The sequence below is a fragment of the Elaeis guineensis genome, chromosome 4 (genome assembly GCF_000442705.2).
Source record: "Elaeis guineensis isolate ETL-2024a chromosome 4, EG11, whole genome shotgun sequence".
Lineage (NCBI taxonomy): Eukaryota > Viridiplantae > Streptophyta > Magnoliopsida > Arecales > Arecaceae > Elaeis > Elaeis guineensis.
This window is the reverse complement of record NC_025996.2, coordinates 139,666,697-139,679,408: the sequence shown is the minus strand read 5'-3', so window position 1 is coordinate 139,679,408 and position 12,712 is coordinate 139,666,697. Positions and strand designations below refer to the sequence as shown.

The following is a 12,712-nucleotide window of genomic DNA, read 5'->3' as shown; positions in this document are numbered from 1 at the left end:
GACACTCCTTCTACGGTCGAACTTTCGGGCCAAACCATCGGCTGACAAGCCGATCGGGCCCCGACCAAAGAGAGGCGAAAAGCCTACGCGACTGACGTCGTGACTTCCGACCAGGCTACGACCGGTCGAGGGATATTCGGCTTACCACCGTCTATCGCACAACGCGACCTTAGTCGCATCCACGACTTGCCGACCAACCTACGGCCGGCTGGACGATATTCGGCTTACTACCGTATATCGAAAGATACAGAACGAATACCCGACGCAAGAGCATGGGGATCCGACTTATTGTCGTTCCCCCGACACTGCGCCGGACGACATTCGACTGAACGCGTCCATGGAAGCCCGACTACCGAACCTTTGCCAGGTTCGGTCGGCTCCCGACTCAACAAGACGCGCCCGACTGGCGAGCTCGACTATCAGAAGCCGATCCAAAGTCGGGACTTACCCCTCCTTCGTAGCAGCACGAGTTGCCGAACGTCCTACCGACTTATGTGAGTTAGCAACTTACACAAGTTAATGACTCACTAAGGCATTCAACTATACATTTGGAAGAAGGAGACAAAGGGAAAGCAGAAGAAATTTTCATTCAAAATTTTCATTCAAAATGTACAAAGTCGGGTCGAAGCCCGATTACATGTATTTCAAAAAACAGAAAAAGCAAAGGAAAATCGGCATGGCCCGATCACCCATCTGAGTCGATCTCCTCGACCGACGGGAGATCGGGGATGACTGGAGTGTCGGCCACGAGTGGAGCCGGGTCGACGGCTGAAGCTGGTCCTTCGGTCGGCGGGGGACTGGCAGTCGGCGCCGCTTCCTCCGGGATGACTTCCTCCGCAGCAACTACGCCTCCCGACGGCTGGTCGGCCATCTCCTCGGTGGCTTCCTCCTCGGTCCCCGGTGGGACGATGCTGCTAAGGTCAAGCTCCGGATACAAGGCCCGAACTGCCTCCCGACCGTCCTCGTACCCCACCCGGTACGAGGCGAAACCCGACTCGAGCATCTCCTCCCGATATTGGTCGGAGACCCGGAAGTCTTCAACCGCCCGGTCGGCCGACTCCCTCGCCGACCTTGCCTCTTCCTCCGCCCGGCCGAGCGACTCCTTCGCCGACTCCGCCTCCGCCTTTGCTATGTCGGCGTCGGCTTGGGCGATCGAAAGCTCCTCCTCGGCCTTGGCGAGCTTCTCCAGGGTCACCCGAAGCTGCTCGCGCTCGCCTTGGAGTTCGGCGGTGGCGCCGTCCCGTTCGTGCCGAAGACGACGCACGGCCCGACCCTTATGTCTGGCCTCCTTCTTGGCCGACCTAAGCTCGGACCCAAGCCGGGAGACCTCGTCTACTAACTTGGCCTCCCGGTCGGCCGATTGCTGAAGATGGTCGACCAACATCGCCTTCTCGGCTTCGGCCGCCGCCGACCTCTCCTTATAAGCAGCCCGGACATTACCGAACCTCCGGTACCCGGCCTCCAGTTCCGACATTGTATAGATCAGCTGCCGATTGCAAATGCTTCGTCAGGATCACATAACGAGAAAAATTTCTAAGAAAAAGAGAAGGTGATGCGAAGCTTACCTCGACCATAGTCGGGTAGAACTTGGATAGCATCTCGGTTACCTGCCGAGATCTCAGCGACTCCACGTCGGCCGGAAGAAGGATCCCCTGGCACAACCTCCTCGCCAGGTTGTGGTCGGCCAACGCCGACGCCCCTTCGGGGAACTGTGCGCTGGGTGGCACAGAGCGGCTCCCCGACCTTGTCTCGTCCGCGGGGTCCACCGGGGCTTTCCCTCGATCGGCCGCCCCGACCGACGGAACCGACAGCGAGGGGATGCTCGAAGTAGAACCAGCACCCCCCGCTGCGGCCACAGACGCCGCCGGATGATGTTCGGTTTCCCGAACTACATCCGGCTCCACCGCCTCCGGTGATGCCGCCGACGTTCCTTCGGCCGCTTCACCCATCGGCCTCTCCTCCGAACGCGTCGCCGGAGCCGCGAGCGCGATGACGGGCTCGGATTGATCGGTCACCGACGCTTCGATGATCGGCGCCGCTGGAGCAGGCTTCTTCGGCGGACGCGAAGGTCCGACCCCCGATGCTGGCCTCTTCCTTGTCGCGAATTGCCGAATCTCCGCGTCTGTCGGCCGCATTCTTGGAGGTGTCCCTGCAATACCGACAAAGGTGTTAACTAAGGAACCGAACTAAGGGTCGGATGAAAAGGAGACCGGGAAATCGGACGATACCTAGTCGGGGGATCAAGCTTAAGCCGGCGTCATAGAGAGCTTGTTCGGTAACAAGCTCCCTCTGCTTCGGGACCGACATATCTTTCAGTCGGTGGAAGTCCTCCCGGTCGTCCGCTTCCACCCGACTGTTGTCATTGGCTTCGGTTCGGGGCACGCCCCAGTGAGAAGGAAAGCCTCAAGAAGATGGAGAAGAAACAAAGAAGAATTGGTTCTTCCACCCATGAATGGACGATGGAAGACCGGTGATGAAGGAATGGCCCTTCCGGGGGTTGAAGAGCCACCACCCTCGGGCTTTAGGGTGGGGACGGAGCACAAAGAAGGCCCGGAAGAGAGAAATGCGAGGGTTGGTCGGCAAGAGCTGACACAACAACGCAAAACTGATTATGAGACGGACAGAGTTCGGCGCTAGTTGTGCCGGACAAAGTCCGTAATAGTTCAGAAGATTCCGGACGAACTCCGGAATCGGGAGCCGAAGACCCACGCGAAGGTCCTCGACGTACAGCGCCAGCTGACCAGGCGGAGGGCTGTTAACCCGACCGCCGGCCCCTGGGGCGGACAGTTGAAACTGCTCCGGGATGCAATATTGCTCCCGAAGCCGATCAACATTCGGCCCCGAAAGCGAGGAAACCTCATCTTTCGGAGTCGACTGGGAGTCGTCGGTCGGGTTCCCCGATCGAGCTCCCTGAGTCGGATTCCTGGCCATTGTACCGGAACCGAATGAGAAAGGAACAGAGAAGAAGAAGAAGATGAGGAGGACGGAAGAGAGACCACGAACCGGAGGAGCTCTTCTGGAAGCAAGAAAGCTCTGCCCGCGACGACTGAGAAATCGCCCGGACAGAGTTTCGACAGCAAAATGGCAATGGTGGGGTCTTGGGTCCGAGACGTCCTATATATATAGGCCCGTTCGACGGCCAAGATGACTCCGCGCCGACCGAAGCTCCATGGATGCGCGACACGCGGCGGCCTCCGGGTGGCTGAGGATTCGGCGCGCCCCGTCCCGGGACGGCCGCACCGCCATATTTAAATGCGGGGGGCGCCGGCCAACCACCTTCGACACGCGGCATGCGGGGACGCCGTTTCGCATTTATGCGCCCGCGCCGATTCGCGTTCCCGATGGGACGCCTGCCAGCGCCCCACGCTCCCGCGATCGGCGCCGGATATTCGGTCGTCTGACACCGTATCGTCCGGTGCCCGATCTCCTGACACCGACGTAACGTCTGACGACGACAAGACGCGACGTCTGACATCAGACGCGACATCTGACACCTAACGCCGACGTGACATCTGACACCGACTAGACGCCCAAATTGCTTGGCATTTATGAGGCGCCTGACATCGGATCAACCGGCGGTACGGTCGGATCTGTGCATGCGACAAATCCACTCCTAGTCGCCCAGGATTGCTGCCCGAATGAAAGCATCGGCCAGCTCACCATCCGACTCAGGAGTGGAGGGGGGCAACTGTTGGGGGATACCCACCGACCGATCGACCGATGGCCGGAGGAACCGACCGACCGACTGCCGGAAGGACCGACCGACCGACCAACGGTCGAGCGGACCGACCGACCGACCAACGGTCGAGCGGACCGACCGACCGACCGACGGCCGGACCGACCGACTGGCGGCCGGAGCCCCTGACCGACGGACGCCATCACCGGCTAATTATCGGCTCACGACCGACTGAGGATATGTCGGGCACACCTTCCCCGACCGACTGAACCCAGAGGTCTGATGGTCGACTCACGTAAGACTCCCCGACTAACGGAGGGATCCGACGCCACTCAGCTGGCCACCGACTCAGGGTCGGTCGACTCCTCCTATCGCCGTACAGCCGCCAGACCTTGTCAGTTCTGACAGCAACATGCGGCGCGGCTATCTGGGGGCATTGTCCCGCCAAGGGCATTGTCAACCCTGGTGATTTGACAGCCCCACGGCGACGTGACGTTTTCACGGCGACTCTGACAGTCTACAGTGAGTTGACAATTCCTCACTTGTCTGTGCCATTAATGACGGCGCCATACCGTGCTCCACTATATAAACCAGGGAAGGCAACAGTGCAGGAGATCTCCCCACTTCTCGACTTCGAAACCACAGGCTTGCTCCTCCCTCTCCCTCTCTCTCTCGATCGAGCTCTCTGTCTTCATTTCACTGTTGCCCAGTCACCTCTCTGACTTGACCGTCGGAGGGTCCCCGCCGGAGCCGCCTCCGGTCAGTGCAGACTTCTCGTTTTTGCAGGTGCACGCTCCCCGACGATCGGACGACGAGGCGATTGGCCGCAACACCCTTAATAATTGAGTAATTGGTAGAGCATCGTCGGGTTGAAGGTCATGTGAGAAGTTGCACCAGAATCTAGAATCCATTGTGCATTTGAAGGAATGCTCGCTTGTGCTTGAGTTGATGGAGGTGCTAATTATAGACCTGCAAAAGATTGATGAAGACTTTTGGGATCACCGTTACGCCTTATAGCATAACAAAATCGGCATTTGTCAGCATAATGACCTTGTTTTAGACAAATTTGGCATTTCACATTGCGCCGATTTTAAAATGAATGAGGCAAAGAATCAAAAAAAGTGGCTCCATTGTTATTCTGATTCGAAAACTGAGTATGATTGTGCATATGGGAACCTTGATTGAATTTTGATCCATTGCATTGTTTTTGCCCTTGCTTATTATTGTGCTGATTTGAGTGATTTATGAAGTGTGCTTGCTGGCTATTGTAAAAAGCAATTTGAGTACTCAAGTTTGAGAAAAAAGTGATATTACCATAGCTGCGAGATAAACGTTGTTCATGAATAAGAAGACTACCCCGAAGTTCGTTGAAGTGAAGAGATAGATGTCAGTTTGCAATGGTGGTGATGTATGGCTCATATTCTGATCCAAGGCCATTGAGTGCAAAGTGGACCACATCCGAATCTAGTATATACTCTTTGACCGCAGTAAAAGAATCTGATAAAATCTTGATTTGCTGAAGATAGTTTGTGATGGTGTAGCTTTCTTTTTGAATTTCTTAAAGCTCCCTACGTAAATAGACTTTTCTTGTAGTACATTGTTGTTGAAAAATCTCTTCCAACACATCCCATGCCTCTTTGGAAGTCTTCATGCCAAGTATTTGTGCAGAAATAGATTCTGTAAGTGCGGCATTTATGCAAGACTTGACAAAGTGATCATATTTCCTCCATAAAATATAATCAAGATTTGCTAAATCTTGAATAGTAGAAGAAATGCCATAATTCGAAGTAGAAGAAATCATCTTTGGAGGAGCTGGAATTGATCCATTCACGTAACCTATCAGATCTGTGGTGATAAGTATGGATTTAAGTTGATCTTGCCACAACTAGTTATTTCCATCAAGTTTGACGGAAGCAAAGTTGGCAATATTGGTAATAGGAAGAGTTTTATTTGAGGAAGAAGAAGAGGCAGCCATGGTTTTGGATGAAGCTAGGTGATAAGCGTTTTAAAGCTCTGATACCATGAAAAAGATGATACAAAAGGTAATTTGTTTGTGTGAGAATCATGTACCCTTTCAAAGGCTGTAAACTGCATTATATATAGCAAATTTACATAATTACAGGCTGCCTTTTAGGCCATATTTCAGATCTACAATTATACAATTTCAAATTCAAAATTCAGCCTGATCATGGCAATAATTGTGCCTAATCAATAATGGCATTGATCATGCTCATGATTTATTATTTCCTAATACTATAGAGTTAGGAAATATTTTTTTGATTAATGGTGGCAACCCTATATATAGGGTGGTAAGTTTACCTCCTCCCCTTAAATTCTGTTGTGAGGACCCACCTTTCTGCAGCACAAGTGCCTCCAACAAAGTAGAAGAAAATCAGTCAGTCTACTCTAATTCGGCCGTGAATTGGGCTTGCATGCTGATACGATAGCTAGCCGATCCTCCTGAAGCAAGATCACCTGCTCATGTATCCTTATAACTCCCACCAATGTGCCACTAGGATGGCTAGTCATGGTTCGACCAAATCCCTCAAAAATTGTGCACCAATTTCTTCGTGCCATGTCAGCACAAGGAACAGATGAGGTGAATTCATGGCTGTACAGCATTACTCTTGTGGAATATCTCAGATGAGGAGTTTTATTAGTGCATTCTAAAGGATTAAAAATTGCATGGATAACTGAAAAACTGGTTTCAGAAAAACATCGTACACATAGAACTGAAATCAAAAGTTCACTTTCAAAGCAACTAGACATCATATAGACATTAAATCTGAATCTGGATATCAAATTAAGTCCAACAGAAAGACAATATATTTAAAAAAAAAAAAAAAAAAATCAAAGCAGAGAAATAGAAATGAGCGAGTTTCACATTGCATCTTCTTCAGCATCACTAACTTAGTTCCATACAAGCAAAAAAAATAAACAAAATTCTTCTTCTAATTATTTTTTTATCAGATATCAAAGGAATAGAGACAACCATGGAGAGAGAGACAGAGCCAAATCAACTTTTTCTCTCCATCTTCCACATTTTCTTTCTCTCTGTCACAAGTTTGAATGTGACCTAAGATAGATCAAGTGCTGGTACACACTCTTTTTTTCACCTTCATAAGGAAGGTCAGGCACTAAAGCACTTTAAACAAATACATACTTATATTAAAAAATTAATAATCCACAAATGGATCCTCCAATAACTGATTACTACGAACGAGTTAGGTCATTATGGAGACCAAGTGATTCATAATAGAATAGCAAAATAGCATTTGTTTCTCATCCTGCATCATGAATCTCTAGACTACCTATGGCTTTGTTATGGGCCAATAATCCGACAGTGAAGCCAACATTGAGTGCAAGGATCGAGCAATCCAGCACCAAAACCTTCATTGGTGCAATGATGAGTCATGACATACATAAGACTCTAATAGTAAGACTTCTGGATGGGAAAAGCAACCAAGTTAGAATATCTGATGAGTTCGAATCTAGCGGACTCCTAATCTAGGACTGGGAGAAAAGAAAGGTGCATGTGTTCCTTCTTTTTCCAACCTAATTAAGCTAGTTACATTATTCCTATATAAGAGGTCTAACTGCAAACAGGGGCAATATTTCCCAAGAGTATCAATACGGCACTTAGACATTCCTGGGAACAACAGACAAGAAAAAAGGTAGGTACTGATTGCTAATCTAAGAAACAAAACTAGGATCTGACATCTGTCGCATGATCCATTGGCTTGGTTCAGGAGTCCAAAATGAAGTTCAACTGTAGGCAGACTTTCGTCGCCATAGAGCCTACAAGTTTCCGAGCCAAACACATGCATGATAAATGAAAATATGCTTAAAAAACTCACAAGAATGTCAGATAAAGGTTAGATGTTGAAAAAGGCTTAAATTGGCAAGGAGGTATTATTATTACAATGTTCTAACCAACTACTATAAAAAGGCATTAAGTATTTTAACAACTATAGTCGCACCAATTAACATTTACCAATGAGCAGTGAAAAATCTTAAATGAGATGAGGAAAACATCTACTGGAAAACAATTTATGTTCTCAGGAAAGCTTCGCGATCATGACATCCTAAATTTACTTCATAAATGCCTCATGCATTTCAAGAATGCAAATATGCTAGACCGTTAGTACATATCGTTCAGCTTATCTTGAGAAGCCTACTCAGATGAAAAGCAGAAGCGGCCAATATGAATGGGGAAGAGTTCAATCAAGCAGTCATTGATTGTGAAACCTGCTGGACCAATTTGAGATTAGAGTTTCCATGACTCAAATGGAAAGAAAGAATAGGAGGATCCTTGATGCCTCCCCACTGGAAATCTTATCCGCTTAAAATGTTTGGGTTTTCTATCGATAATTTTAGTCACTTCCCCAACCTACGGACACCGCTTCCACTACCGTATTCTCTTTCCTACCTAACATAACGTTAATCAAGAACTACCACTATAAAAATCCACAGCTTCTGAAGGAATTTAACCTAGCTTCCAGAACTAATTAATCCAAATAAAAAGAACTTGAGTGCGGCAAGTATCCTAGCTTTTGGAGGCATAACGGAAGGAAATTGCAAACGACAGAACCAAATTGTTTGGATTTTCACAACGGTTTCATAGTCTTGGAGTAACCCGACTGGGAGATTGCTGGAGAAGAGCAGAAAAAAATGCAAAAGAATCTGACCTTTAATGACAATGCGAGCGAGAAATCAACGCAATAGGATGAAATGCTCCCAAAGACCAGGTTATTTCAACGGTTCCACGATCTTGCAGTGAGCGGAAAAACTGATAGCAGATAAGCAAGAAGACGACGACAAGAGAGAAGAGAAGCAATCGAGCACCTACATTTCCGAGATTAGGGAGTCAAGGCCTCAAGGGAGGGCAGTGGAAGAGAGAGAGGGGGAGTGGGAGTGCTGTCCCATGGAGAACGCGACGACGCCTCACACGTGTGGCCGTGTGACCGACACCGGATTCATTTTTTTTTTTCAATTTTCACCGTCGCGTTAGATGGGGTGCGACGAAGTCGGTGCCTCGGCGACGTAACGCGTGCCGAAGACGCCGCGCATGAAACATCTAATCTAACAGGGTACCTTACCAAAATGACGTAAATATAAAATTTTTTTATTCAAATAATATAGATTTGAATTTATTTATCAGAATAATATACAAATTAAAATATTATTTAAAATAATATTTTTTATTTAAAAAAATATCGTCCTAAATGTCTCTTTCAAATTTGTCAACTCATCCCTCCGGAGTCCACGTGGAATCCAAAAAAAAAAAAATTTGAAAGCATCATATAGAATGGTGCTTTTGAAAAAGCCACTCTGAATGGCGCATTTAGATCTGTCCCCCCCCCACATAGCGTGCCATGTCTTTTTTTGCCCAACTAAATTTTTTATCAAATTTTAATTTCAAAAAAATTTAAAATTTCCTCCAAATGATCTGAAATCCTCTCTAATGTTCTTGAGGACAGGATGATGAGAGATAGAGAAAATATGGCAAGTTTTAAAAATATTTGGAGATATTTGGTGAATATAGGATAAAATAATTACAAAAACTTGATAAATATTTTTTGTTGGATTAGAGAAATGGAGCTAACTTATGTAAGCTTGTTGCTTACTATTTCAAGGAATATAATTAAATTACTCGACATATTATTATCATTTGTATTTGATTTATATGGCCCTTTTAGCGTGGCATTTCTTCTCTCAACCTTTCAAGACACATCTGAAAATCTGTCTGTATCTATATTCAAAAATTTCATAGCATCCTAACATTAGAAATTAATAAGCAAAATATCTAAACTAATTTCTGATAGAAATAATAATTAATAATATAAGATAGAATAAAAATATCAAGTCTACAAAAAGAATCCCATATTATGATAAATCTAAAAAATACTAAGTACCACAAAGATATCATGGTGCCCGTGGTTGCTTAGACCTTCTCAGAAAGATCCTCAACAGTCGCTCCTGCTCCTATGTTATCAATGATTGCTCCTCCCCTATATCAATAAACGTCTCATGATCTTATATATGAGGAATAATAGATGCTGCCGGAGCATGTACGATCTAAGTGACCCCCTCAACCCCATCATCTGAATCCAAAGATAGGCCTATAACAAAAGAGTCATATTGACAAGGGATTGGAATAGTCTCCAACTGCTCTGACCACTCAGATGAAGACTCATGATGCCAACTAGGATCCAGTGATGTCATCTGAGGCACATAGGAAGATGAAGATCCTGGCATCTGTGGATCATAAGGTGGTGGCATATGTGGAGCATGTAACAATGACATCTGTGGAATATATGATAGTGGCATATCTAGAAATATGGTGATGGTATATGTCTCATATCTGGAACATCAGATAATCCATGCCAAGGTATGGTGATATGCTCATGCCAATCGCCATCAATATCCTTAAACATGATTTCTCCATCTCTCGTAGTATCTGGATCCGCTCATCTTCATCAGTTGCAGATACAGCACGACGAGTGTCCAACATAAGATCAAAAAAATATTCAGTCTATATAACAAAAATAAAATTAGCAATATATTATAGAACATAAAATAAAGATATAACAGAACTACATAAAATATTTTGCATTAAAGATGGACTTATCATCATCTGTATCGTCTTTCCCTATCTCTGATATCCGAGCTTTAAATAATTTGAATTTTCCACCACTAAATGGGTAATCTGTCAATATCACTCTATGAACTCTTGATCATATGGAATGCCCCCAAGAATTGGCTCACCAGAAATAATAAAATGCGGGCGATCATGCCATCTATCAAGATAGATAGCATGTGTAGTATCCCAAACAGTGTTGGACCTGTCTTATCGGTCTATACCATGAAGAGCAAGTCTTGTGTCGCACATTTATGGTATCGACTGACGTAGGCCAAACTACCTGAATACATGATCTGAAAAATGCCACTCTATGACATCAAAGCAAATAAGAGGCACCCGTGTTATCCAAATATCCTGCCCATCAATGCACATGTGTGGCAAACACGCCAAAACATCCGGTGTGTACTCCCAAATGAATTGATAAAAAAATAAATATATCTTCATTAATAATTATAAGTTGAATATTACTTCAAAAATTTTTGAAATTATAGTCATAAATATGAAATAAGTTATCCATCTTTCAGTATCATCTAAGTAGTCTAATTGATCTCTATAAGCATGTATGACATGGACAGACACATCCTTCACACGAAATAAAACATTCCACCTATAAATGTTGTTATTATAATTTGAATATAACCAATTAAAAAAATAAAAATATAATGCTTATAATATAAACCTCTTTTACCTAAATCTCCACGGTGCATCTAAGACGAATGGCATATCATTGTCCATTCCTCCCGATCTCATCTCTAAAAACTGTCATCTCTCTGGACGAAAATTAGGAAACCTCTCCCATGCCCATATCTAAAAATATCGAAAGATAAATTATGTAACTAAATTATATAAATAAATATATATAAACTTGATGAAAATGTGTACATGTAATAAAATTAAGAATCGATGTCTGATTGTGTAGGCCTAGTGGCTCTACACAAAATCCGATACAAAAATGCTAGGATCGCACTCTCTTAACTCATGCAGGCCAACTGATGAAGATCCTCTAATATAGGTAGATACATCAGCTTCACTAGAGCTGATGATGTATCAGTTAAAAGGGATCCACCAAGCATACGCCAAATCTAACCTCGAGTGTACTGCTGAACCATCTCATCGAGAGCATCATCTGGCAACTGAAAGTCCATATAATAATCCGACAGCCATCTCAGCCTAAGTCTACTCTCCTCAAAAGCTTCAGTCGAAGGTGCAATCCCTAATAATCGCTCATAAAGTGACTGCCACTATGATATCGTAAATGCAGGATTATAACCAGTAACTGGCAAACCATTGATGCGTAAACCAGTCAAGATGCAGACATCCTATAATGTGATGGTAGTCTCCCCAACAAGTAAATGAAATATATGAGTCTTTGTACCCCACCTCTCAATCAACGCAGTAATCAAATCTACATCCATTTGTATCCATCCAACATGATAGACGCCATAAAAACTCAACTACTGCAAAAGCTATAAGATTTTATTTGGAAAAGGTGGGGTGCGTGTCCAAAAAGACCAATCTGATCGTCGGCATCTAATCTGCTGCATCTCTTAAAACAACACCAAACAAAAATAATGTGAAAAAAATAATATCATCAATATCAAATTAACCAGAATTACTTCAATGGAAAGTTAATCACCTCCCCCTCACATATGAGCTCTGATCTATGCAATGCCTGTAAAGTTAGAAAGCTAAGATCTCGGGACCCTAGATTCAAAATGCAATGAGACATGATGGCTAAAATAACCTGCAAAATACATTCAAAAGAATATGGCATATGAAGATTGTTGAGAATGTCTAAAGATTCGATCCACAATAAGCCTAGGATGCATTCCAAGACGACGAACGAAATCTAACGAGTCCAAAAATAACCCAAACATAGTCCAGATGGAGAAGATATGCATGAAAAAAAATCGAGAGCAGATGGTACAGTCCACAAGATGCTAGAGGCATTGGCCATGGTGTGGGCCAGGCCCGATAACGTGCTGGTGCATAGTCCAACAGTGCACTGGGCCGGCCTAGATAGGCGCGAGGTGGGCGCACGTGCTGCACAGGTGCCCAGGCCTACTTGGGTATGACGGTCCATCATGGACCGCGAGGGATATCATGGCTCATGCGACCGCATGTGGATTGGAGGCGCGATCCAACAACTGATGTCGCAGCCGATGGAGATCGAATCTGGATGTGATTTGGATACAGTTTGCACAATCGAACGGCTCTGATTCAAGCCGGTCATGATCATACAGCTAGAATTGATTTTGGATTTGATTTAGATTCGATCTCCTAGTGAAACACTATTTTAGAACTTTTGGAGGCTATATAACTTCAATGTACGAGTCGTTTATTACGTTGGATAGCTAGTGATGTCCTGATTATATAAAGAGACTTTTTAAGAG

At 45.4% G+C, this 12,712-nt stretch overlaps 1 protein-coding gene across 2 annotated transcripts in view; it reads right to left on the bottom strand.

Moving 5' to 3' along the window:
* LOC105060820 (LRR receptor-like serine/threonine-protein kinase FEI 1) overlaps positions 1-8,657 on the bottom strand; it is a 45,425-nt gene extending 36,768 nt beyond the window's left edge. The window contains exon 1 of one of the 2 annotated variants that reach the window (XM_010944660.4): positions 8,365-8,657. The gene's annotated coding sequence lies outside the window, so the exon portion shown is untranslated. The remainder of the gene's footprint in view (positions 1-8,364) is intronic. The other variant, XM_010944654.4, reaches the window with a different exon arrangement.
* Between the last annotated feature and the right edge of the window lie 4,055 nt (positions 8,658-12,712).